Below are 6044 nucleotides of genomic sequence, written 5' to 3' on the forward strand. Positions count from 1 at the left end.
TAAAGGCAAAGATGGGAGTTAGAGTCTATGCTGAAGGTCACACAGCAGGTCGGTGGCAAGCCCTGAACTCGAATCCCTGTCTTTTTTTTACCATGGAGAAAATGGTAAATTTTCCTTAATCTTCTCCCAGGAGGCAACAAATGGGGGGGGGGGGGTGGGGAAGGGCGTGAGGTGGGCGTTACGTACGTAATTGCAAAGCCCAGCTGAGGGGAAAATTGATAAGCAGGAAGGAAACTTGTTTATAGACGTGGGGTTTATTTTGAGCGCTTTCCATAAACTAGCTCAGGAGATGTGAAAACGCCACCCACATCAGCTCCTGGAGCCTGCGAGGTGGCACAGGCCCAGGTGTGACAGGAGCCGGGACCCACAGATGCTGTGTTTCCGCAGCTTCTTGGCTCTGACGGGTGGTGAGGTGGAGAGGGTAACCTGGACCCAAATTCCGCTGCACCCCGCGTTCGTCGGGCCCCCCTCTCCCCCGTGCAGGCCTGAAAGCCTCCTGTGGTTCAGTCCTGGAAAAGCTGGCTCCTGTGGGCCTTCCCTGTCCCCACCCCCAGGCCTCAAGGAGGAACCCAGAACTGCCCTTTCTGCCCCAGGACGCCTCCCGTGTGGTCACCTCAGTCCCCAGGTGAACCGCTCTCACCACCAGCTCGGCCCGGCCGCACCTTCCTTCGGGACTTCCAGCTTCCAGAACAATAAGAGAATAAGTTTCTGTTGTTTTCACCACCCCCCTGGACTGTGGGACTTTGTGACGGCGGGCCTGGGAAGCTCATACACAAAATTTTAAATATTCTTTACTTCCCAGAGACTTTAAGAAGCTGACCTGCAAGAATTTCCAAGGAGGAGGAAGCAAACCCACTTTCTCAGTTTATTTTACCACAGAACTTTTTTCCTCAAAAAAAAAAAAACCCAAAACCCAAAACATTAGCGTTCCGGGAAAATGCTCTTTGGGAAAGGGGGATCTTCGGGACTTATCTGTGGTACCTCAGGGAGATGATCCGGAATAAGGGGGCCGAGTGGGGTCCCTACAGCCTTGGTGCCCCTCCAGGGAGGGTGCTCTATCCCACGGGCCCACCGCCAGGTCCCACAGAGAACCTCGTTCCTGCTCAGTGAAAGAACAAATGAATGAATGATGTCAGCAGTGATGTCAGAGGACAGATGACTGAACCTCCCTCCACCTTCGGGCTTCACTGTCAAGGGAGGCACCACAGGACAGGCCCTTGCCCCCGTGGCCCTCACGCCATGCACACCCAGGGCTTTAGTTACACCACGCGAAAACGTCCGTGCTTTCTCCCCTCTGGGCCTTCACTCCTGCTGTCTAGAATGATCCCCGCTCCCACCCTCGGCCTCCTTGGCGGCTTACCGCTCATTCTGTAAGGCCTCGTGAATGGTCCTAATAGAGTCCTGTGGCCTGGTCTCCAGCCAGGGTGGCCCCGCTGCCGTGGGACCAGCGACAGGTAAATTCTACTCCATAAGGTCATTCAGGGAACCAGGTTCCCCCCCCCCCCTTTTTTTTTTTTTTTTTTGCTGTGGCATAACTTCTGTAAAATACAGTTTGGAAATATTCAGAGGGTAGCTCAATCAATTCTTACGTATGTACACATCCGTGAAACTACCCCCCAGATGGAGGTACAGAACATTCCCAGCACTCAAGGCCTGCCTAGCTCATCGTTTTGTCCTACCCTAGGCTGTTATCTTTGGGCCATGGTCAAAATTTCCTCATATTGTCACTCCACATTCCAGCCCACAGGAAACAGAGATGGGGCTGGGTGGTGTGGAGGCACACAATTTCCTAATTAAAAAAAAAAAAAAAAGTAGGGGCGCCTGGGTGGCTCAGTCGGTTGAGCGTCCGACTTTGGCTCAGGTCATGATCTCACGGTTCGTGGGTTCGAGCCCCGCGTCGGGCTCTGTGCTGACTCTCAGAGCCCGGAGCCTGCTGCGGATTCTGTGTCTCCCTCTCTCTTTGTCGCTCCCCCGCTTTCTCTCTCTCTCTCTCTCTGTCTCTCTTTCAAAAATAAATAAAGATTAAAAAACTTTTAAAAAAATGTGATCTGGAAATGCACATATCACTTCTGTCTACACTCCGTTGGCTAACTCTTGGTCCTATTGTCATATGGGCTGCAAGAGTACCCGGGAAAAAAAATCCCTCTCCGGCGGCCACGTGTGCCAAAACACTCATGAGGTTCCATGACTAAGGGAAGAAGGGGGGCCCAGGGTGTCAGGGAAGCAGGATGAACGGCCAGACAGCCGTGGCCTGCTGGAGCCTGTTCACAGAGGGGACTCATGGAGCAGTAGCAGGGGACATCAGAATCTGGGAGAGGAACGGACCCTGTCCTCGGGCTATGGCTTTTTAGCTGCATGATTAGTGGGACACAGGCTCCTCCCCCAGCCTGATAAAAGCTAGGATCCAACATGAGGCCTGGCGTGGGTCTGGTTCCAAGTCAGCCCTGCCATCACAGCCTCCGTGCTTTGAAGGGCACCAGCCCCTCCTATGTCATTATCAGGGGCTGGAACTGAAGTCCTACGGTGACAGCTTCTACCAGAATGGATTGCTTTAAGCTCTTGGCTTTACCTTGTCTCCAGGGGGGTTTGCAAGAGACTAACTTACAGCGAATTGGTCTGGGACAAATTCACCCTTACGTGCGAAAGGCACGACCAGCAGTGAGGGTCACAATGGTCACACTCCAGCAGGGACGTCAAACTGCGAAAGCAAATTCAGTGTGCTAGAAGTTCCAACAGAAGTCCGAGGGGAGTGCTCTGTATGGAAGGCCACCGGTGCACAGAGAAAACACTTCATTGAGTCATTGGGAAAGCAGGAGCTCAGGGAAAGAGGGGACAGGACACAGATGACAGAGGAAGGGCATGGACAAGGCACCCAGGGGCGTGACAGTAGGAGCAGTGAACCTCCTAACAAACAAATGTGGGGCCCCTGGGCTGCTCAGTCGGTTACACGCCCAGCTTCGGCCCAAGTCACGTCCTCACGGTTTGTGGGTTCGAGCCCCGCACGGGGCTTTCTGCTGTCACCGCGGAGCCCGCTTGGAATCCTCTGTCTCCTCTCTCTGCCCCTCCTCTGCGCGTGCTGTCTCTCAAATAAATAACCATCTAAAAAATCTTATAAAAAAAAAATAAAACAAACAGACGTGAAAGATACATAGGGGAAGAAGTACGATAAAAAGAAACGTATAGCAATAAAGGTTTATAGCGAGCGTTTAACTAAACTGGCTCTAACTTTCCTGGAAGTCAAAGCGTAAAGGGAACCCACCAGATGATATAACTGCCACTGCCTGATACGAATAAGTCCCCAGGCGTGTCAAGAGTGCTATCTTTCATGTGTCCCCTCACGTATACTTGGTTTTAAAATTAAAAGGAATTCAAAATTATCAGCCAAAGAGGGGAAATAGGTCTACTACAATGTCTTGAGAAGCCTTAGCAATCTCTGTTAGAGTGAGGGTAGCAATAAATAACATAAATCTAAACCGAATCCGGTATAAAACCACATTGCAGATAATTAGGCACCTAGCCACGCCTTATGTTAGCTCGCATATATATTAGGCTACGCTGCTATGTCAGAGGCCCCCAAATACAGTGCCTTAAAATAGAAATGTGTTTTTCTTTCACATAACACTCTGAATGTGGGCAGTAGGCCAATGTTGGCAGGTGTCTCTGCTCAGTGAGGTCATTTAGGGATCCAAGTTTCTTCCCTCTCGTCGCTTGGCCATCCCTACGCCTTTGATGAGGGAGCATAAGGCAAGCTGAGGGCCAAGCACGAGTTAACAACACCCCCCCACCCCGGGGGGGATCCGTGCGACATTCTCCAGCACTCCCGGCTGCCCCAGGACAAAGGAAAGGAAAGGAAACAAATGGGTAACTGACAGAGATCACAGTCCCGCAGGACAGGAGTCTCCATCAAGGAAAAGGCGATCTTACCGACAGAAACCTGTAGCCTCCGTTTCCTGGAGCCCCAACATCACCCTCCCCTCCATGGTGATGTGGGGAACAAAGACAAGAAGGAAATGGCGGGTGAAATTACATTTCCTTATGACCTGCAGCCCATTGACACATCCTTGAGGCAAATACAGAGTAGAACCTTTCTCCGGGAACCCCCTACTGTCGCAATAATGCCCTATAAGAGGGAAAACAACCTTAGCTTCATAGCAAGGCCTCTGGTATCTTGGGAGTCCTCGTTAGCACATCACAGTCCTTCTGGAAGCCTCCCTTGCGCCTTTACCTCTCCCAACACCCTAGTATGTAACTAATCACTCTTCACAAACCCAGCGCAGCTCTTCCTGCTTTAATCAAATCACCACGGGTCCTGTCCCTGTGCTTTAATCAAATCACCTTTTTTGTGCCAAAGGCATCTCAAGAATTCCTTCTTTAAAAACAAAAACAAAAACAAAAACACATGTATTTATTTTTGAGACAGAGAGAGACAGAGCATGAATGAGGGAGGGTCAGAGAGAGAGGGAGACACAGACTCCGAAGCAGGCTCCAGGCTCTGAGCTGTCAGCACAGAGCCCGACGCGGGGCTCGAACTCACGGACCGTGAGATCATGACCTGAGCCAAAGCCGGACACTTAACTGACTGAGCCGCCCAGGCGCCCCTTGGGTGATGTTTAAACCCAGTCAGGCCGCCTCGAACCACCTAAGAGTTTTGCAGACCGTGAGGCCCTCAACACCAGCAAGAGGGCAGGAGCCTGCCCGCGTCACCCAGCAGGTCCCTGGCCCAGCTGGGAGGGCAAGAGGGGAGCAGGAGAGGATGAAACCCAGGGCACCTGCAATCATTTGTATGCGTTGTCAACCGCTGGGGCTCCCGCTTCCCCGGAATTTGTTTGTTGTGAACGGAATTCTCTTCTCAGCCCGGAGAGGGACCAGGAGTTTCTGGAGCGGCTCTGTGACTCATGGACACCCGGAGGGGCAGCCCAGAGGACACCAAAACAGGAGATGGCCGGGAGGGAGTGCATAGCTGGAAGGTGAGCTGGCATTTGATGAGGTGCCAGGGACTTAGGGCAGGAACCGCAGTGCTCTCTTGCCTGGGAACCTCTCCTGGAAGGGATGACTCCGCGGAACCCAAGGGCGCCCCTCCCGAGGACGTCTTCTGTGCAGCAGCAGGAGTGGGAGGCCCATCGGGTGACCATGGACCCAAGACCACAGACGGGAGCTTTCGCAATCTGGTTAATGTTTGCCTTCTCCCCTGAGACTCCACGTTCCCCGAGAGGGGGGTCGTGCCGGTCTTTCCCACTGTGCTATCCCTAGTGCCTGGCACATAGTAGGTGCTCAGTGCATCTCTGTTGACTGATATCGTCCCAACTCAGCCCCACCTGGAGCCACAGTACAAGAATGTTTATCATTGCCACCTGCCAGGAACTGAATGAGGTGTCTCCCCCTATGGTATCTTGGTTCATTTCAATAACCTTGAGAGTTCAGTGTGATTATCCTCACTGGGAACAGACAGAGCCCCTCCTGGACGATGTGCTCTCCTCTCAGGACGACAGACTTCCAAAGCAGAGGGGCAGAAGCAGACCCTAGAGACAGCTCAACCGCTTGATCATTCAAAGAGCAAGATGCCGAGGCTGGTGTCTCACGAGAGGGCAGAAAGGGGAGGAGTGGCCGGTCACCGAGGACGGCAAGGCGCCAGCGGGTGTTCTCGGTGCTTCCCAATGGTCCCCTTTGATGAGGGAAACAAAGGCAAGAAAAATGTAGTTTAAATTAAATTCCCTTACAGCCTGCAGCCCATTGAGAGATGTCAGAGACCTGCAGCGTGGAACGTTCCCCAAGACGTTTATGGCCGCCCTGACGCCTTCGTGTTTACGCTTCCTTAAAAACTAAGAGCAACCTTGACAATTGCTAAATCTTCAGGGTCCTGTGAGCCCCTGCTTTCAGCATACAGAGATTCCTTAAAAACTGACTTTACCTAGGGGCGTCTGGGTGGCTCAGTCGGTTAAGTGTCTGACTTCAGCTCAGGTCATGATCTCGCGGTTCGTGGGTTCGAGCCCCGCGTCGGGCTCTGTGCTGACAGCTCGGAGCCTGGAGCCTGCTTTGGATTCTGT

The 6044-nt window shown here is 52.6% G+C and overlaps 1 long non-coding RNA gene across 2 annotated transcripts; it reads right to left on the reverse strand.

Moving 5' to 3' along the window:
* Positions 1–852: 852 nt before the first annotated feature.
* On the reverse strand, positions 853–5010 carry LOC109266972 (uncharacterized). 2 transcript variants are annotated; one of them, XR_002079944.2, is made up of 3 exons: positions 4770–5010; positions 2606–2698; positions 853–1099 (listed from the first exon to the last, which is right to left on the reverse strand). It is a non-coding gene; the product is annotated as an uncharacterized LOC109266972 (long non-coding RNA). The 2 variants fall into 2 exon arrangements; XR_002079946.2 differs by having other exon boundaries at positions 2606–2754.
* Between the last annotated feature and the right edge of the window lie 1034 nt (positions 5011–6044).

This window comes from Panthera pardus, unplaced genomic scaffold, assembly GCF_024362965.1.
Source record: "Panthera pardus isolate Hobbes unplaced genomic scaffold, ASM2436296v1 HiC_scaffold_26, whole genome shotgun sequence".
NCBI classification, from domain to species: Eukaryota; Metazoa; Chordata; class Mammalia; order Carnivora; family Felidae; genus Panthera; species Panthera pardus.